Source organism: Mustela putorius, unplaced genomic scaffold (assembly GCF_011764305.1).
Source record: "Mustela putorius furo isolate JIRA1106 unplaced genomic scaffold, ASM1176430v1.1 tig00000785_pilon_pilon_pilon, whole genome shotgun sequence".
Lineage (NCBI taxonomy): Eukaryota > Metazoa > Chordata > Mammalia > Carnivora > Mustelidae > Mustela > Mustela putorius.
The window spans coordinates 11,131,342-11,152,460 of record NW_025421480.1 but is presented as its reverse complement, the minus strand read 5'-3'; the positions used below and the strand labels follow the sequence as shown (position 1 = coordinate 11,152,460).

General features: G+C 51.8%; 1 protein-coding gene across 2 annotated transcripts in view; it reads left to right on the top strand.

Moving 5' to 3' along the window:
* The window catches only part of PACC1 (proton activated chloride channel 1), a 163,655-nt gene that overhangs the window by 34,291 nt on the left and 108,245 nt on the right, over window positions 1-21,119 (top strand). For both annotated transcript variants that reach the window (XM_045084701.1, XM_045084700.1), the window contains exon 3: window positions 10,401-10,576. The gene's annotated coding sequence lies outside the window, so the exon portion shown is untranslated. The remainder of the gene's footprint in view (window positions 1-10,400; window positions 10,577-21,119) is intronic.

The window sequence follows — 21,119 nt, the reverse complement described above, 5'->3', positions numbered from 1 at the left end:
AAATTCATAAGGAGATGCTTTATAGCCAATGTCTAATACCACCGCTGGGTCACAAGCCGATCTGAGCCAATCAATAGAATTCATCATCCTGAAAGGAGCTAGTGATGGCATGTTTACAAGAACCGGGAGGGTTTCCAAGCCGAGGCCAACTTCTGGTTACTTGGCCTCTGTCACCCTTAAAAATATAGAACTTGGTTTGAAAATCGAGCCCAAGACTTTTAAAAATATGACACAGAGTGGAGGAGGAAAGGTCCTTTTCAAATCTAGGTAGGGGGAAGGCGGGGGAGATTCTGGAGTTCTTTCGTCAAGTCAACTTAAGGACTAGTTTTTAAATCAAAGCTCCTTTTTTGTTTCAATTTTTAGTGGTCATTTTTTGTACCTGGTTTCTTTTTATGTAGCTCCAGACTTTCTTAAAAATAATACTTCAGCATCTGTGTCAAAATCCTCCAAATACAAATGAAAATGTATGAGAGCAGAATCATAAAAAATTAGAAAATGGAGTCGACTTTATAATTATTAATCACTAAATTCCAGGTTGGCTTGATCTTTTTTAAAGCGCTTAAAGACTGTAGAAACTTCAACTTGAGTCTAAGGGTTTGCTTTCTAAGGAGGCAATCATGTAAGGGCAGAGAGAGGTGTAGAGAGAACAAAAATGAGCCTCGGGGGTTGTGTGCTCAGAAGTCTGCCAAGGATTGGGGGTGGAGCGACACCCACATCAGCCTGGTCCCCTGGGGCGGAGGGGTGGGGGCGGGACACTGAGGAGACCAGGGCTCCCGTGTGTGTTCCAGCATGGCTAAACTATAGACCCCGTCAAACCATTGAAGGCCCTCTCTCCCACCCCCACAAAATTATTTTTGAACAGATAAAGTAAACAGCCACATCTCACAAATGAAAAGTCTTGGAAGATCAACTTGTGAAGCAGGAAGGCAGGAAAGTAAGAGGGTCCGGGCGGGATGAGGGATTTCACCTTCTCCCTGATGGGTGCTGTCAGGAAAGAAGCTCTGCTCTTGCTTCTTTGTCAACAAACCTGATTTCTTTTCGCGGCTGTAAAAGTAATGCAAGATCATGTGTTTGGGAAATACAGAAAGTAAGAAAGAAAACAAAAGTTTTTCCTAAGTCTTCTGTCCTGGGAAGTCTGCTTAACTAGATAGTGTACTTTCTTCCAGGCTGTTACAACTATAACTTACATGTGGCATATGTGTGTATATGCGATACATGCCTACATATACATGATAAATTGGAATCCTAAATAGTAATATCCTGAGTTTTTAATGTGTGCTAATTTTGTAATCACTTTTGCTTGTCACCATATTCAGATGTGATTTTGTTGACTGCCCACCTGGAAGTCTACTCAAGAATATGCCATTATGTGCCGTTCCTCGCCCCAAGCATTTTTTCCTCACTGGCACGTGGCCCCGCTGTCCCTGCCCACTGAACAACCCATAGCTCACCAGTGCCCCCTACGCCAAAGCCTGCCCATCCCCCCCCCCCACCCGCAGCAAGGAACGGCCCCTGGGAAGCGCAGTGGTAGATGGGGGGGCAGATGGGCTTTGGGGGCTCAAAGCCTGTGCTCCAAAGCCTGGGGGCAGCTCTCACCAGCCGTGTGACCTTGGAAAGATTCTTCACTAAGTCTCAGTTTTCTTGCCTAGAAAATGGGATTGTTTTCCCCTCCTTGGAGTGTTGATAGAATGATTGAATTGAGGGCTACACGTGTGTGTGTTTCCTCCCCTTTGCCCTTTTTTAGTTTTCTGGCTCCTTCCAAGAGCAGCTGTACAGTGGTTGTTAAGAGCTCGAGTGAGCTTGGACAAGTACCCTAGCCTTTCTGCTTTAACGTCTCCATCTGTTCCCTGGGGCTGATAGTATGCATTTTCCCAGCTCTGCACTTACAGGTTTGTAGGGAAGATTAAATCAGGTGATCAACGTACGGTTCTTGGCGCCTGGCGTAAGGAGGAGCGCAGTAAATGCTGGTTCTTCTTTTACAATCTTTCAGGACCTGTCATGATGTCATATTGTTTTCACCAGAGCTCCTCTGTGGCCTCTTGGTGGGTGGTTAGTTCTCCACTGTCAGCTGCCTCTCAGAGTCACTGTCTGGTGAGACTTCAAACAATCCAAGACCCAGGGAAGGGCCCTTCCTTACTTGCGGCGGTATACTGTGGAGGGTCACCCAGATTCCCTAGCAAGCCCTGCTTGATGGGTACCTGGACGGGAGGGGCCCTTTGGAGCCAGTGTTCTGAGACAGGGAGATGCTCCCCAACCATTGTGTGGCATCTGACGTCTAGTCAGGCCCTAGGAAAGCAAGTTAGACCGAGAGAAACCACCTGAGCACAGATGGAATCATTTCTCAGAAAAAGGCCTTAGCGACCTCAGCCCCCTCTTGGGCCTCATCCTCTTGGCAGGGAGGTCTTTTTCTGATGGAAGGTGGTAACATTCTGGCTTGGGTGCCACGAGGCAGGATCACTAAGAGACCAGGGCATGGTAGCAGTCTTGGAGGGTGTGTGCCTGGCACCAGCAGCCACGTTGTGCTCTAGCATTGGTTCTGCAAGCGTGGTTTTGGGTCAGCCGCACCAGCAGCACCTGGGAATGTATTAGAAACGCAGATTCTCAGTCCTGCCCCGGACAGGCTTGGTCAGAAACCTGGGGATCGGTTTCCCAGCACTTGACGTTTTAATGATTCTGATGCACTCTCAAGTTGGAGCTGCACTGGTCCATGAGAAGCCGTGGGGAGAGGAGAGGGAGGGAGAGGACGTTTGGTATTCTTCTGGAGGACTGGCAAGGCTGCTGCCTGACATGCTTGTCTCCGTTTCTTTTGTCTGCTTGAGCTGGTTTCAGCAGATTTCTAAGCTGAAGGGTTCCGAGTAGTAAAGCAAGGGGCCTCCAAAGAAAATCTGTAAGAGAAGTGAAGCGTTGGGGTGTCCCCTGCTTCGGCCTGTCCCCCTTTGGGTAACCCTACAGTTCCTGCTCAGAAAGCCTGGTGGTGACAGCTGCCTCCCCCAGCCTTGCTCTCCGGCCAGAGAGACTGATCATGCCGAAGTGGTTTGTCACACTGTGTCCCTCAGAGCTCAGCCCAAGGGAAAATTGCGACGCACGCACAAATACTTAGGTTCAAAGGCGTTCATCTCAACCTCACTTACTTAGGACAAAATGGGGGTGGAGGGGAAACAGCCCAAATAAAGTAGGGCACACCCATAGAATGGAATTCCGTGGAGCCACTGGAAAGGAGGTTTTCCTAAAACACTTGGTCCGGTGGGTATCAGTAGAGTGTTAAGTGAGACAATATTGGTACAAAATAGTATGAACAGAATAAATCCGCATACATGCATAGACCGAAATCTAGAGGTAGACACACCAAATGGTAACAGTAGTTATCATCTCTGAGTAATGGAATCACACAGTGGTTGTAGTTTTTTCATTATACTTTTAGTATTACCAATTTTTTTTACTTTCTTTTTTTTCTTTATGCTTTTTAGTACTTTCCAGTTTTCCACAGTGCCCAGGTATTACTTCTACAAATAGAAAAAAAAAAAAAAATGCAGTTACATTGAGTAAACTTGGGTTTCACTCCTTTTACCCCTCCCCCGCCCCAAGTCCCTGTTTCTTGTGCCTCCATGGCTCCCCTCTAGGACCCTCCACAATGAGGAGAGTGACTGTTGGCATTATGTTCTCCCCCCTCATTATGTTCTCTTGTAATCTCCACTTTCATCATGTTGTTTATCAAGAATCAGGTGGACCTGGTGGTTGTTTCAACTCTTTCCCATCCTCAGAACCCCTGACTTTGATGCCAGCAGTGGCTAGCTGCATTGCCATGACTGGGACAGCCTCAGAGGTAACCATGCCAGGCCCAGACTGCAAACTGGTGTGTCAACAAAGGGCAAGAAGCAGAGCCAGGGTGGGCCGTGGATGCGCGGGGTTGATGAACAGGGGTCCAGCTGTGCCGCTGGGCCTGGCTGCAGCTGGCCACAGGCCGCTCTGCTAAGGTGCCCCAAGGACAGAGCAAAGTTCTGGCATCTGATGGTCCTGGGAGGTCGGTGGGCCCAGCTGTGGGCAAATTCAGGCAGCCGGAAAATCACACAGCAGCCCAGCACGGTGCCCGGCAAACGGGGCACTCAATAAATATTTGTTGGCTGGAGTGATAAAGGCTACAGCGATCAAGCCCCTCCCCGAGAGGATGCCATCAGGACCAGGGGTCTGGGTGAAGACAAGTTTACAGCCAAGGGGACCAGGGAGAGAGGGCTCAGCTGTGTACAGAGAAATGGTGCACAGCAGTGGGAGAAGCAGAGGCCTTTGAATCCAACCCAGGTTTAAGTCCCACCTCTTCCACTAAGTAGCTGAGTCATCTGGGGCAGGGTACCCGACTTCATTTCCTCCTGAGCCTCTGGAGATACCTGTCCCCACCTTGCGGGGTTTTCTGCTGCTTCCATGAGATAGTAAGGCTTATGAAGGGTGGTTACAGACTGCTGCAGCCTGACAGCAGGGAGGGAGGGAGCTGTACTGTGGTCTGGGCCAGCACCCTGCCCAGGTGAGGTGGGACGTGCTGCTGCTCGCCTAGAAACCTGGGCAGTCGCTGGCGTCAGGCAGGGTGCTGGTCGGCCACTGGGGCCGCTGACTCTGCACTGGCTGGCTCGAGGGCTGGCCAGGCCGGCCTGGAGGTGGATCCAACAGCAGAGCTGGGGGAGCAGAGAGGCTGGAAGAGAGGAGGGGGCTGGCTTCAGGGGCTGAAAGCCTAGGAAACAGGGGTAGGGTGAGGGCTTGGGGACCCAGCAGGATCTTCAGATGATATGGGTTTGCCTTTCTCTTTCTTGAGGGTGGGTTTGGAATCTCATTTACTCTGGTGACTTATCTCCATGAGTTCTTACAGCCCTTTGGTGGGTGGGCTTCGAGGTCACTCAGGCCCGAACACACCCTCTTTTCGAAATAGCTCCCTAAAGCCATAGCAACAACCAAAGCCCTCAAAGCCGGGTCATTTTCAGAGATGAGAGGGACTTACCCCACACACCCATTCCTTCTTCTCACATCTACTGACTCTTCTTCCTGGAGCTTTCTTGTTGCCTAGTGCTGCCCTCACATCTTTGGGTTTATCCTTACTTGGAAGAGGCATCATGTTCATCACTGCCTGGGATAACCCAGCACCCCTGTCATTCCCACCCGCATCTTGGGCAAGATGTGCCGGCACGCTTCCTCCTCTCTCCCGGCTGCCTTCAGACGTACTCCCCTGTGCCTTATGTCAGACTGTGCCAGACTGTGCGCTTACTTGGTATGAGGGTTGTATGGTATTCATCTTTCTGCCCTTTGCAAATCCTAGCACACTGCCTGCATCATCGTAGGGGCTGGGCATTGGCCGGGGCCATAAAGAGGGAGGGGGTGTAGCGGACACCTCAGATTGACCACCCAGAGCCGCTCATTACTTTGTCTCCTGCCTCCTCTGTGGCGGGCTTGGAAACAAAATACAGTTGATCCTTCAAGAACATGGCTTTGAACTGCACAGGTCTAATTCAGCATGGAATTTTTATAGCACACTACTCTATATGTATTTTCTCTTTTTCTCTTTCTCTCTTTCTCTTTCTCTTTTCTCTAGTTCACTTTATTGTAAGGATACAGCATGTAATACCTAAAACATACAAAATGTGTCTTGATTGTTTAGTTTCAACAGTAGGCTCTTAGTAGGTAAGTTTTTAGGGTGTCAGAAGTTATACATGGATTTTCCACTGCACAGGGAGTTGGTACCCCTGATCCCCACGTTGTTCAAAGGTCACCTGTCCTCAGTTTTCCCAGCTGCTCTTACAGCTAGAGGTGGCCATGTGAAATGGTTCTGGCCAGTGAAGTGTAAGTGCAGATCTTCAAGGAAAGCTTTCTTTCCAGAGTAAGAGGCAGACCTTTCTAAGAGAAAGACTTTGATCCTTTTGCCATTCCTTGTCCTTCCTACCTGGAATGCAGACGTGATGGCTGGAAGTGCATTAGCCATCTTGCAGCCATGATACAATAAGCAACAGTCAGAAGGGCCAAGTTTAAAAAAAAAAAAAGTAAGTTGGTTCTTGATGGCATCATTGACGACCATTATTGCTAAGTTGGCTAACCTCTTGGTTGGCTTGGGACTGAGGGATTTTCTGAGATGGAGGATTTTTGATACTAAAACGGGAACAGTCATGGGCAAACCTGAACCCTAGCCTACAGTTGGTCACCCCATCCGAGCCAGGGGTTCTTATTTCCAGAGATGAATTATTATATAATTAAAAAAAATAATTGCATAAAATTGGTATTCTAAGCTTCAGTGAATAGAGTTGGATAGACATGAATAGACATGGATGGAGTTGGGGGTCATTGGTGCCAGCTGCCTCCTCAGAAGTTCTCCCAGTTAAGTGTCAATGATTCTTCATGGTAGGTTTTGCTATACCCATTTTACAGGTTAAAAAACTGAGTCACCAAGAAGGTTAGCCCAACTGGAATTTAAATCCTAGACATTAATGCCATGTCCTTTTCCCCTAAAGCCATTCTGGCTCATTTCCTCTTAATTCAGTAGGTGAACATGTAGTGTTATTCTAGGAATGGACATCATGCTTTTCAAATGAATAAAGTCACGGTGAGATGCAGTCATTCCCTTTCTTTCTGGACAAATCAAAAAACCTCCTGTGATCTGACTTCTTTCTCCATCACTACTGTCAATGAACAAGAGAGAATTGGTTTGCACAGATTTAATTTTTTTTTAAATTACAGCTGAATTATTCAAAAGATCCAAAGGGGAGTGTAGCACAGAGTCTCCATTCTACCCCTGTTGCCTTATAGATGAATACCAGGAAACCTTCATCAGTTTTGAATTAATGGTTTTGAATGTGGGTAATAATGATAGTATTTGTTTTCAGCTTCTGAGGTTACCAATTACTCTCAAGGACAGAGTCCCGTTTTCTCCTCCCAGCTTGTTGGGGACGTTTTCTTCAGACCCTCCTTCATAGTCACAAAGGCTCCCCCAGCCCACCCCCCTCCATCAGCTGAGGCCTGCACTGCTCTCTGGGTCCCTCACACCTTTGGCAGCCTATGCCTCTGTGACCAAGACCTCACCGCAGCTGGTGTGCACCCCCCAGGGCCCCCTGAGTATATCTGTAGGATGTCCATGGGTTCCTTTTATCACTCACCAGGCTGAGAACAGGTCCTCCCGGAGGACCTGTGGGCGGGCCAGCTGGCCTCTTGTCCTCTGCAGCACAGGAAACCCTCTTCTGACAAGTTACGTATTTATTCCCAGTTGCTCCTTATTAAAAGTAATGTTTATGAAGCATCTGTAATTTATGTGGGAAAGTATTATGTTAATTGAGAAAGCATAATATATCAGTATCTACGTATAGCTACGTCTCTGAAAATCATATAATTTAGACTCAGAACATAGCCTACGGGTAGAAAAATAACTCACTCTTTCTTGCCTCTCAGCCTGACTGCCTCCAGTTGCCCTCAACTAAACTAGGATCCACCCAGCTTCCTGAGCCAGACCAGTCTCAGCTCCTTTTCCTATACAGGCATCACCAGCACCCCGGCCCCCTGCCAGGCCAGGCTGTCACTAGTCCTGTCCATGCTAGCTCTTGCCTGCTCACGAACCCCTCTGCTGTTCTCTGACCCTGTAGCAGCTGGAGTAGTACCACTGAGCAGTACCACTAGAGCAGCCTCCACCAGCTCTCACCCAAGCTTCTGGAACATCTTTTTTTTTTTTTCTTTTTTAAATTAACATATGATGTATTACTTGTTTCAGGGGTACAGATCTGTGACTCATCAGTCTTACACAACACCCAATGCTCCCCTCAACACCTACCCTCCCCAGTGTCCATCACCCAGCCACCCCCTTCCCTCTTCACCCTCCCCTCCAGCAACCCTCAGTTAGTTCCCTAAGATTAAGAGTCTCTTATGGTTTGTCTCCCTCTCTTGTTTCATCTTGTTTCCACTTTTTCCTCTCATCCCCTGTGATCTTCTGTTTTGTTTCTTAAGTTCCGCATGTCAGTGAGATCATATGATACTTGTCTTTCTCTGATTGACTTATTTTTCTTACCATAATACCCTCTAGTTCCATCCATGTCATTGCAAATCGCAAGATTTCATTTTTGATGGCCGTGTAATATTCCATTGCATATATAGACCACATCTTCTTTATCCATTCATCTGCTGATAGACATCTGGGCTCTTTCCATGGTTTGGGTATTGTGGACATTGCTGCTATAAACATTCGGGTGCACGTGCCCCTTCAGGTCAATACATTTGTATCTTTGGGGTAAATACCCAGTAATGCCATTTTGGGGTCGTAGAGTAGCTGTATTTTCAACTTTTTGAGGAACTGCCATACTGTTTCTAGAGTGGCTGCGCCAGCCTGCATTCCCAGCTTCTGTAATGTCCTCAGAACCAGTCCTCTGGGTCTTAAGTCTTGCCCTGCTCGGGTGCATTCTCTCCATTTCAGTCAGGGGCTTCTGTCTTTAAAAGGAGAAAAAAATAGGGACATCTGGGTGGCTCAGTCGGTTGGGCCTCTGCCTTCGGCTCAGGTCATGATCCCAGGGCCCTGGATTGAGTCCCGCATTGGGCTGTCTGCTCGGCAGGGAGCCTGCTTCCCTCTCTGCCTCTGCCTGCTTGTGCACACGCACTCGCTCGCTCTCTTCCTCTGACAAATAAATAAATACTATTTACAAGAAGAAAAAAATAATCTATAACATACCCGGCTTCGAGGTCTACTCCTGCACTGTTGTCCTCAGGAAAGCACTGGATTCCGTGGCTCCTGCTGGCATCTCCAGTGCCTCTCTTGCCTTTCCAGACTCTGCCCGTCGCCTGCCAGCTGATGCTAGGCCCTCAGCTCCAGCCCCTGACCCACTCCCCCAGACTTTGCTCAGCTGCCCTGCACGTTTTGACTCTCCCTTGGTTTAAGCCTCGAGGATTTGAAGGAAAACTAAAATGTCAACCAAGTTTTAGCTGAATAGTGAGGATGGATTTTCATCGTGATGTGTGTATAACTCGGTCAGTCCACCAAGCACTCATTCATCAAAGAAACAGTAATTCAGATTTATTAGGCATCATACATGCAGTGGCCCAGGACCACACTGCTTCTAGGTGTCCACCCACACGATCCTGCAGCAGGATTCTTGCAGGGTTATTCATGCCGTCTACATTGTCGTCTTTCATCTGTATTTATTCAACAAATGGCGTTACAAAAATCAACAGCAGGGAATCCCTGTTCTCAAGACTCACAGACCTACAAACACGTCTTCATGCCACACGGTCAGTGCCGTGCAAAGGAACGCAAAGCACCGTAGGAGGGCACAGGTGGTCTCCTAACAGAAGGAAGGTGACCCAACCCGCGTTGACAGGCAGATGGGGCGTGAGAGAGAGGAAGACCAGGAAGCAAGAGAGAGAGGTTCTTTCCAGAAGAGGGAACAAAGGCTCAGAGATTAAAACCTGTCTCTGCCAGGACTCGGGGAATGTGTACACGGTGGCCAGAGAGCTTGGAGCCACATGTCCCCCCACACTCCACCAGCTGTTGGCACTTCATCCTCCACCAGAATGGAAAACCGCCCCCTCCAAGTCCTACCCATTCTCGAGACGCACTCGAGACCTCCTTCCTTCAGGAAACCTTTCTGGGCTATGTGTCAAACAGATGGGCGCTTCACTCCCTTCCATTTTGTACATTGCCATTCAAAACTTATAAGAAATCTCACCTTCCCACCAAAGTGTAAACTCCTCGAAGATAGGGACTATGACACACATGTACTCCCAAATGTGTGGGATCCTTCGAGAAAGCTCGTGCCGCACTGTGAGTGCTTGTTGAAGCCACACTAGCCCAGCCTGGGATCTCTAAAGGCAGAGTCCCCGGCAGCGCCCAGTCATCTAACCTCAGGCGGTGACTGGTGAGTCTCTTCATACGTGACTTTGTCCTCACACAACATCTGCTAAGACACAGTGTCATAGGTCTGTGATAAGCATAGACTAGATGCCATTAGCCTGATTTCAGGATTCCTAGAGAAGAGAAAAGTAACCATGTTACAAGGAATTTAAAGCGATCCCCGTTAGAAGTGCCTGACTCTAGTCAACCTTGGAATTTACTGTTAGTAAACGTCTCACCCATGGAAAGAAGAAAACATTGCCACCTGTGAAAAGCCCTGAACTTGTAGACAGAAGAAGCAGGTCTTTAGTCCGTCTCTACCTGCATGAGCTGTGTGACTCTGGACAAGTCACCCATGCCCTTTTAAACCTCAGTGTCGCCAATCTTTAAAATGGGAATTATAATGCCTCACGGGGTTATAACTACTCTCATAGGGCTATGGTAAGAATTAGAGGTGGTAATGATGTGAACAGGATTGGTAATATGTGAACTCTCGTTTGAAAATCAGAGAGCGCGCTCATTTTTAGCATAAATGAAAGTTCTCTTCCCTCTGTTTTATTCCCAGCATTCAGAATCCAGACACAAGCTCTCCACGGGGAAGTACATGCACTGTGCTTACTTTAAGGGGAGAGAGTGTCCATCATCTCACACCCAGGAGATCTACGGTAACCACCATGTCCGCGACTTAGTTGTTGGAAGAGTCACCTCTGTAGTCCTCCAAGGCAGCATGGTGCCTGAGAGGTAAGGTGCCCCGCTTTGCTCGGTATCCTAGTGGAAAGGCACCTGCTCAGAAAACTGCCAGACTCCTCTTCTCCCAGGGAGAATTCTGTGGTCCAGGGGAATCCCCTTCTGAAAGAGGGTCTGCTTAGATTTGTCAGGGAAAGTCGTTAAGCAACGCAAACAGCAGAAATGAGCCCCAAACCAAAGACCATAAAGAAGACTGATGACGACACTGGAAGGAGAGGCAATTCTGTCTACCCAGCAGGCACCGATCTCACCTCCAATCAGAAGCCTGGAGTCAAAGCTTGTCTCTGGTACAGACTGGCTGTGTGGCTTTGGGAAGCTTACCCAACCTCTCTGATTCTCCAAAGTTGTGCTTTGTAAAATAAGCATAATGATGCCAGTCTTCTGGTATTAAGGATTACATTCGTATGAGTTTCACAAAATGGAAAATGCCTTGTGATTATGGAGCTGATTATAAATGTACTGCCTAAAGTAAGCATTGAGAACAAGCCACATGAACTGTGTGTGTGTTGGGGGTGTCCATAAGCTTGCCCACCAGGGGGTCTTAAGTGGGATTCTAAGAACCACCTGAAGATCTGAAAAGGCATCTCCTGCAGATGAAGGGTGTGTCCTGAAAGCCAGTTGGATTCCATGGGTGACTACAGGCCACCCTCCAGTGGGTGGCTGCTGTTTTGGGGCTACTGTGTGGGCCCCCACAACCCCCCAGCCCAGGGACAAGGTGGGGGACCTGGCCGCACCGCTCCCATGCCTTCCTGCACTCCAGGCTCTGTGGTTCCCAAGGTGCTTCCTTTTGCCCCATCTTTTAAATTTTCCCGGTAAACCTGTTAGGCGAGCTGAGCAGATATAAACCCTGTCTTCACTCACATACACCTTGGGATGACTGGCCTGAGGCTACAGAGCTCAAAATGACAGTGCCTGGAACCCTAGCTTGGAGGGTTAGCTGGGATTTGAGCCCAGGTTTTTAAAAACCTTTGCCAATAGATCAGGCCTTGAGCCCATGAGCCATGAGCCCGAGCTTAACCAAAGCCCTATGGGTCCCAGTCCGTGAGGTAAACAGCCCCCCACAGACACAGCGTTTCCTGGCAGGCCTGGCTGTCCCCAACATCTCTTTCTACTCGTGGCTTTTTATTTCCTTGCATGTGTCTCCAAGGGGACCAGCAGGGACATGCCCTCCCCACCGTGGTCCTCGCTCCCTGTGTGTAATCGGGGCGCCCGTGCTGGCCCCGCACGGTGATGAATGAGCTCCTTCAGGCAAGCCGGCAGTGACTGAAGCCCGGCCAGCCCCGCAGGCTGCTCTTGGGCAGTGCCGTGCCCTCAGATGCGATTAGCCCCGTGTGTCACCGTGCTTGGCAGCAGTTCCTGGAGGCAGGGAGGCCTTTGTTTGCGCCATTGTCTTGTCAACTGGCTGTAACTTCGTTTGGCTGCCAGCTGGCGTGGGCTTCTGCATCACCCTAGCCTGCTCTCTCCTCCCTTGGGTCATGGTCAGTCTGTCATCCCGGATTTTTCAGGGAATATCCAGGGTGTGCTTGTGAAGCTCCCGCGTCTTCCCCCAGAGCAGCTTTGAATTCATGTTGTGGACCATGAACACGTTCTGCGTGGTTCGGGAGGCGGGCTTCCTGGGACCCCCTAGCCTCACCCCGGCGGGTACAGAGGAGGAGGAATTGCACATGGTAGACAGGCTCTCCCGGCTGCGAGCAGGGCCGCACTCAGACATTCAGTGCTTCCACACAGTTTAACTGAGCACCTACTGTGTGCCAGGCCCTGTTCCAGGCAATATTGCAATAAAGTAGTGAGTGATAAAGACGAAAAGCCCCTGCTTTATGGAGCCACATTCTGAGGTGGGGAAGGGAGCAAGAAGAAATGAAAAATAGGTTAAAAGATGCAATGGAGAAAAACAGAACAGTGAAGAAAAAGCTGGCAGCAGGAGATGCTGATGGGAGCGCCCTCCATGTGCCCAGTACAGAGTAGACCCCTGGCTCTGATCTGGCCAGGTCCTCAGAGCTGGGTCTGATTCCCAGGTCCCCAGCTGTGGGTGGCTGGAGCTGCTACGGTGGAAGGACCCCCTCCAGGTACCCGCCAACCCCGCCAGCAGGGGTACACCCCGCCAGCTGGACTCCACCCTGTGCAGCCCCACCCAAGCCTGCCCAAACCTCCTCTTCTCCTCTCTTTCTCCCTCCTCCCAACCACACATACTGACTTGGCAGCCGTCCAGACCTTGTTCAGTCCAGGCTGGGGGAGACAGACTAGCCAACAGACCGTAGCACGGCCGAGATCAGTGACCCCCGGCAGGGCCTGTGCGCGAGCTGTGGAAACCCCGAGGGGGGCAGGGTCTTCGCAGGGGGCTGTCCTGTGCACTGGAGGATGGTGAGCGGCCTTCCGGGCCTCTACCCACTGGTTGCCCCTAGCTCCCCGCCCTGAATGATGAAAAACCATCTTGCACACACTGCCAGGTGTCCCCTTTTGCAAAGTGCCCTTCAGTTGAGAACCACTGGTTGAACTCAACATCATTCAACTTTTTTGACCAAGAAGCACCTTTAGCTGGGAGGGAGGGGGCTGTCTCTCCATACGGCATGTACCCTGTGCCGTCCTAGACACTCGGGGTAGTGCTGCTTCTGGACGAAGCCAGTTCCCTGCACAGCGTCCAGGGCCTTGGGCTCTGAGCCTGGTGTTCGAGCTGCGGGTCCTACCACATCTGTTTCTACCTTTGCCTCACAAAGACGGACAGTTCGTCACTGCCTGTACACACTCTGCATGACGTGTCCTGGGCCTTCGCTCGGCTGCTCCTGCCGCCTGCAGTGCCCCTCCCACCTTGCCTCCCCTGGTCCACAGGTTCATTCTTCAGGGTTCCCCTTGGGCTTCATCTCCTGAGGGAAACTGTCCCTGAAGACCGGACAGGGCAGAGAGGCCGACTTTGCTCCTCAGCTCCCAGAGCACCTGGCCTCGGTCTTTCCTTCCTCCGAGGCCTGAGACAGGCCCTAGAATACCTCCATCCTGCAGTGTGCGTGGCTGGGGTCCCCTCGTGTAGGGAGTGAGGCAGCCCATCTCTCCCACTGGGCCCGCAAAGCAGAGACTCTCGTCCTTTCCTCTCTAGAAGCTGATAAATTGTGCGGCACAGAGCACGGTTCTCAGTCAGGGTCACCATGAATCAACAAGTAAATAGAAAACAAAGACGAGTGTGATAAAGGGAGTGAGGACAAGAGAACACAGGCTTGAGGAGGGAAAGACCCAGGAGGAATATTCTTTTTACAACTCAGGAAGGGATGGCGAAGCCGCCTGCCTCCTGCCTCGTTTCTTTCTCCTTTGGGCTAAATGCGTCCATTGCCTTAACCTTTTTTTTTTTTTTTAAAGATTTTATTTATTTATTTGACAGACAGAGATCACAAGTAGGCAGAGAGGCAGGCAGAGAGAGAGGAGGAAGCAGGCTCCCCGCTGAGCAAAGAGCCCAGACGCAGGGCTGGATCCCAGGACCCTGAGATCATGACCTGAGCCGAAGGCAGAGGCTTTAACCCACTGAGCCACCCAGGTGCCCCTTTTGCCCTTTAACCTTTAATCTCACATCCGTCTCCTTTTCCCGCCCTCTGACTGAACATCTTTCTTTGTCGTTCACATCCTTCCATGCCTTCTCCACCTTTTCCAGAGGCTGCTTTTGTGCTTCGTGTGTGTGGAGCAGCAGGAGCGCACGGCCTGTCTCCCTCGAGCCAGAGCATCCCTTCCACTTAATTAGCCTGAGATTCCACAATTCCCTGAGCCTCACCCTCCCCCTGGCCCGGTAGCTGCCAGAGGAGCAAATTATTTTCACAGAGAAGAGAGTGGAGAGAATGGAATTGGTGATTATGCTAATTATTTCCTTTTCTGTGTCAGGGACTGCTCCTCAGGGAGCCCACGTCTGGGGCCAGGAGGGTGGGCAGGGAAGGGGCGATGAATGTGGAGGACGAAGCCCTGGGCTCTGAGCTGGGGTGTGGAGAGTCTGCCCTGGGGAGACACCTGAGGGATGTGGCTTCTCCACAGAGTTAGGCTCTTTAGCTGTGAAGGGGGCCTGCACACGTTCTGGGCTCTTTCATCCACAGCATGACCTGTGAGGTGTGAGGGAACAGTCCACAGGTGGAGGGACAGTCCCGAGGAGACCTGCCCTAGGGGAAAAACACATCAGAGAGGGGATCATCATTCCAACCTAGACCGTGTCACTGCCAGTCCGGATGGTTTCCCTTGTCTCACAGCCCCTCCTCTTGGTGGACACATGGGAGCAGTGATGGCCGAGGAGGGAGTGTTGGGGCCAGAGGCCCTTTAGCAGCCCTGGTGCTGTACGGCCTGGGCCCAGGACGCAGCTGGCCAGCCTGTTGCTCTCTGGTGGGCAGCTGCCTTCAAACCACTTGAATTAGTGCTGTCGGGTTCTGTCACATGTTCCTTCTGTGCAGCCTGCCTGTGCCGCCCCGCCTCTGCTCTCCACACAGCAGCTGTCTTGGGTGCCATTGGGACCCCTCACCCTTCAACAACCCAACAAGGTCGTGCCACACTGGTTCTGTTTGTCACTGGGGCTGGCTGGTGTTTGCCAGTCAGCAAATGTCTGTTGAGGGCTGGGCACAGTTCTGGGTGATGGAGGTGCAGGGCAGGATGAGGCCGAGCTCCTGCTCTCAGGGACACCGCCCCCACCTCGGGGAGCAGGGTTGGGACATGTGTAGTTGGGCGAGAGACAGAGGACCCTGTGCGCCCCAGGACCTGCCTTGCTGTTTAATGAAGTCTGGCCCCGCTGCAGACTCTCCAGAGGCAGCTCTGAGGTGGAGAGTCCTGTGGAGGCTGCTGCCGGGGCTGGTGCCACCTCTGTCCCCAAACCATGCGTGGAAGCAGCAGGAGATGCCCCTCACGGATCCCCTTCCTCCGCCAGCACATAGAAATTCCGGGATGCTTAGTGAGAGACCCAGGAGGCTCCTGAAGGGACGCAGGGTCTGTTAGTTCTGCCCATGGTGGGGGTGACCGTCCTGTAGCCTGGATGTGGTTCCCAAAACTGAGTGCTGTGGCCCAACTTCAGGCCACCCTGATGGGAGGCAGTAGATGGAGAGCGGAACAACACAGGCGAACACCTAGGTGCCGACTAGGGCCAGTGACCTGACCACTCTGTGCGTCCTTTTCCCCTGTATGTAGGACCCGCGTTAGGCCTGCTTCACGGGGTGAGAGTGGATTAAGGGAGACATACAGCTGACAGCATGGAGGGCACATGGCAAGGGCTCAGTAAATGACAGCTCGGTTGCCTGATAGCACCTTACAGCGGAGGACCTCCTTCTGCCTTCTCAGTCACGCCTCCTCAGCCACTGGCCAGAGTCCAGAGAGTGAACGGCCCGGGAAGGATGCAGTGACAAAAACACTCGACCACATCTGGAACGTCTCTGGTGCGGCTGGTCCTTGACCGGGGGCTTCCCCTGGGAGCTGCTCTGTGGGAGAATAAACCCAAATCCTGCCTCTGCCGTGCCTCTAGCGGGGGCCTTGGGGAAGTCACCCAAACTCGCCCAGCCTCAGTTTCCCCCCTGTCAACTGTGGATAGTACCGCCTCCCTCAAATACTAGTCGAGATCATTAAGTAATGTAAGGTAGGAGTGGCTACCTTTTTTTGCTTGCAATAAAGCATGAGGGGACAGAGAGCCAAAGGAGGCCAACAGGAAGCCGAGGGAGGTGGTCCTGAGGCAGAGGGAGGCAGGTGACCCTAGACGGGAGTCTGTGATACCAGCAGCTACACTTAGAGCACTCTCCGTGAGCTGGCACCATGTGGAAGGTTCTCTTCCTGACGTACCTCACCGAATCTTGCAAAATCCTCATGAACTAGGGATTATTCCCATTTCACAGATGAGGAAAGCAGAGGCTGGAGCAATCAGGGAACCTGCCAAAGGTGGTCTGGTTTAGAAGTGGCAGAGCCAGGATCCAAAGCGGAGCTGTCTACCATCACAGCCCCAACACAGTGCTGCCTGCTGGGGGTGAGGTGCAGGGTCTGTCCTGCTGGGCCTGAGGAGCGAGTTTCTGCGTCTCTCACTGTAATGTGGGTGTTGTCATTGCAGCTCCGCAGGACACCTGTGACCTAGACTGGGTGGTCCTTGCCCCTCTCCAGTCTTCGGCGGGAAACACTTTATAAGCAGATTACTTCTCCGCCCTGCTGCCCGGAGCCAGATCTCTTGCCATGCCAAATTGTTGGAATGGTTCAGTGACAAGTGTGTTATTAAGAAGAAATTTATGACGCCTTATTCAGAGTGAGTCACCGAATCCCTGTGGTGAGAGGCGTGGGGAAGGGGCCCTCCGCTGAGACAAGCTAACTTGGGGACCTGGGCCCCAGCAGCCCTGGGCCTGGCTACGTCCCCAGACCCCCACTAGAGGGTCAGCACAGACTGGGGACGAGGGTGGATGGGGCATGGGGTGGGGAGACAGCCTTCCACCTTAGGGAAAGATGGTGCCCTGTGCCCTGTGGTGGGTTTGCATGAACCTCACAGGGGCCATGAGGGGCTCCAAGACTGTGCTCATCGGGACAAGAAGCCACGGCCTCCAGGAAAGTCGGAGGGAAGTCTCAGGGGACAAGAGCCAGGAGCCAGCCTGGGGAGGGGTTTCTGGGGCCATGGAGACGGGGATCAGGGCAGTAGAAGGACTGACACTCAACCTGGGTGAGTGGCGGGAAAATGATCACCGAGCCTCCCGCAGATCCGCTAAAGGAATTGGGGGGGAATTGCTTTAAAAAGAAACTAAGAAACAGGAAAGAGGTGTGGGGGTGACGTATTCTCATATTATCTAAGCAACAGAATTTAGGTGACTATTTTGAAATCTGGAGTTAAGAGCAGGAAAAACAAGCTGCTGCTGAGTTGTAAGTGGTGGTCTCTGGGGAGCAGAGAAGGTCGGGCTGGCTTCTGCTGTGTCTTTCAGCCCTGTTGGATTTTCCACGATGGACGTTGGTCACGTGAATAAGACCAACATTAGTTTTTATGTGGAAATCAAGAGCGTGGGCTCGAGAGTTTGATCACCATGTTTAAATCTCTCTGGACCCTCGCTGGTGGCAGGCCCGGGTCAAGCCCCAGCCTCAGTTTCCCCATCTCCCTTGCAGAACTGAGGTGAGGACCCGACATCATTTCTGTACGAGGCCCAGCACAGAGTACGTGCTCAGTAAATGATAGCCTTTGTGGATTTTAAGATTCCTGAGAAATTCCATGGTAGAGAGTGAAAGCAAAATCCACTCCCCAGGGTTTGGGAGGAGTCGAGAAAGCCTGGAGAAATGTCACCCTCGTGTATTCCAGGAAGCTGTCCAGCTGCTGCTAAGCTTGCAGACCTCCGGCAGGCCCCCACCCCATCTGCTCAGTATCTCAGTTACTAGCGGCGCACGGTTGGCTTCCAGAGCGGGTTGGAAGGAGCTTCGGGGGTGCCGGGAGCAGCTTTTTCACATAAAGGCCTGATTCATTCCCAGGGGACTTCTGGTGGGCGGGTTTCCTTCTGACACAATTGTCCCACACAGAAAATTGCCACCGCGGAAGATGGGGCATTCCTCGCGGAGCTGGGAGAAGGCGGGAGCATGCTGGCCTCAAGCAGGGGGTCCTGCCCCCCCATCTGCCTGGGTCCTGAGCTAGAGCTGCCCACAGGGCCCTGGTGTCCCACCCACCCACGGGGGCCTCAGAGGAGGGCATGAGGCCGAGGACGCTGACCCCCTGGCCTCACTATACACACGTACTCATTTAAACAAATATATTGAATGAGGAAAAGGCTGGAGAGAGAGACCCTAAAACGTTAACCACACTCCCGAGTGGTGGGATTTGAAATGCTTTTCACTTCTTCTTGCTTCTCTGTATATTTCAATTTTTGTACAGTAATCATACATTCTCTTTGTTCTCAATTAATAACAATCAGAAAGAGCAAGGTGGCGAGTCCGTGAAAGGGGAGTGGGTGCGGTAGGAGACCTTAAGCTTGAGAGGTTCAGTAACAGCTGGGAACATGCGGGTCCTCTGGCTGCCAGGATTTCTAGAATTCTGAGAGCCGGCTTGGGGCGGGGCGCAGGAGGGTTGTTGAGGCAGGATGAGAATAACGGGCTCGTGTTTCCCCACCACCTAGCACCTGCTAGGTGCTGCTCTCTCACTCAGTCCTTACCGTGACCTTGTGACATAGGCTCAGTCGTCATCTGCACCGGACAGATGGGGGATGGGAGCTGGAGAGGCAAGCACTTGCCCGAGGGGCCAGCTGGCGCTTGAGCCCCAGCATCCAGCTGTGGGCGCTGGGCCGGCAACCTCCACAGTGCAGCAGCCGAAGGAACATGAGCCAGAGAGCGCGATGGAAATGCTTATGTGCCAGAGAGTCCCATTCTCTTCCTGAAAAAAAGCTCCTCTTTATTTCCCCGAGGTCTTCCCAGTGGGAGAGCAATTTTGCAGCCATGAACTTAGAAATCCACCACTTTCAGGGGTGCTTGGGTCACTCAGTCAGTTAAGCATCTGACTCTTGATATCAGCTCATGATCTCAGGATCGAGAGGTTGAGCCCCGTGTCGGGCTCCACGCTCAGTGTGGAACCTGCTTAAGAGTCTCTCTCCCTCTCTCTGGGCTCCTTCCCTGCTGGCGTGTCTCTCTCACACTTAAAAAAGAAGAAAAGAGGGAAGGAAGGAAGGGGAAAGTGGGAGGAAGGAAGGAGAAGAAAAAAGAAGGAAAAGAAATCCACCGCTTTCCGCTTGCAGCTGAGGCTCCGCTGGTATCTACCGAGCATTTCCTCGGGCAGACAACGTTTCAAATGTCCTCAGTCATCTGTTGATTTCCCTTCTCACTGTGTCTGTCAGTGTCTCCCTCCACGTTATACCAAGAGTTCCCGGAGACCAGGGATCTCATTCACTTGGCTGGTGGACTCGGTACCATCAGCGTCTCATCCTGTGTCCCCAGATCGCTGACTGTTGTGTACCGACGATGTGGCCCTGTTCAGTCAGTGAGGACATGGAGACTCAGAGAAGTTAAGGAAAGCACTCGAGATCCCGCAGCGGATGAATATTGGAGCTAGGTTTTGAAATCGGATTCTGACTCCAGGAACTGTGGCTCACACTCACCCCCTTGGAGAGTCCTGTCTCAAGGCAGAGTGTGTCACAAGAGACACACCTGTGGCCATCTGGGAACTGCAGCGGCCGACCATCTTAGTGGGCTGCGGTCTAGGGACAGGGGAGGACGCAGCTGGGCCCCAGGAGGACTGAGGAGGCGTTGGAGCCAAGAAACAGAGTCACTGACAGGAGAGAGCACGGAGTGGTAGTCATGGGACCCCAAGCAGGTTAATGACCCTGAGCCTCAAGTGGAGGCAGTAACTCAAGGAGTCGTGACAAAGATTAAATGAATACGTACACAATACTTAATACAGCAGCTAGTCCATGACAGGGGTGTGTGAGTGTGGGGGGGTGTGGGTGTGCGTGTGCGTGTGGTGGGGTGGGAGAAACGGCACCAAACTGGATAAATATCTTTGCGTGAGGACCCAACCACTTCCGCGTTCTGTGTCACATGGAGAGTATGTGCAAATCCCCAGCAAGGGGTCCTGTAGCCACCCTGGTTGCGTAAAAACTTACCCCCAAATGTAATGACTTGAAACAACCACTGTCTTTTTGCTTACGGTGCTGTGGGTTAGTGATTGAGGCTGCGAACGGTGGGGCGGTCCTGCTGGTCTCACTAATGGGGCTGCAGCCCACGAGGCTGGCAGCGGAGGTGGATTGGTTGAGGGCAGTCACTGTCGATGTTTGGGACTGCTTAGGACTTCATTTTGGGTACGCCACAGGCACTGTGAGAATTTTGCAGCCCTGGGCTTCTACCCACTCAATTCCAGCAGCACCCCCACGCCGCCAACACCATATACAATTAGGACAACTAAGAAGATCTCCAGACATAGGCCATTGTTTTCTGGGGGATGGAAGTGCCCTCTGGCTGAGGACGACCTGTCCGAGGAACCAGCACCCAGACTTCCTGACAGTAGGCGTAGCGGGGGATGGAGGGCGGCCCCAGCAGCAAGAGAGCGCATGTCCCCGTGCTCCTGTGCCTTCTCTGGAATCACACTGGCTGGTGTTCCATTGGCCAGAGCAGACCTTATGGTCAAGCCCAGAGCCAGGCTGAGCAGGGGCTGCACCCGGGCGTGGGAGCGGAGGCACACTGGTCTGGAGCGATCACGGTAACGGTGACTGCAGGCACTTGTCCACTGTGACAATGATGAGTGTTGCCTGTGTGCACACGGCACGGGGGTGGGGTGTGACCTTGGGCAGGTCTCTTTCTCTCCGTGACCTCATCTGCACAACGAGGGAGGGGCTTTTTCCTGTGTGGTCCCTCGCCTCAGTTTCTCAGATGTGCTGAGAGTGAGTTGATTTCAGAGAGGCAGTGCCGTAGAAGCAGGGGGGCCTGGGGCCCTGCTGTGAGGGGAACTCTCCTTGGTCCTAGAGCACCCCAAACTGGCCCTTCCACATGGCTTTCCCCAGGCTAGAAAGCCTTGGATTTTAAAATACAAACAGGACAAAGTGGTTTACAATCCTGCAACATCTTGTCGTTCTCAGAAAACATCTCCATGCTCCTCTAGGTGAGA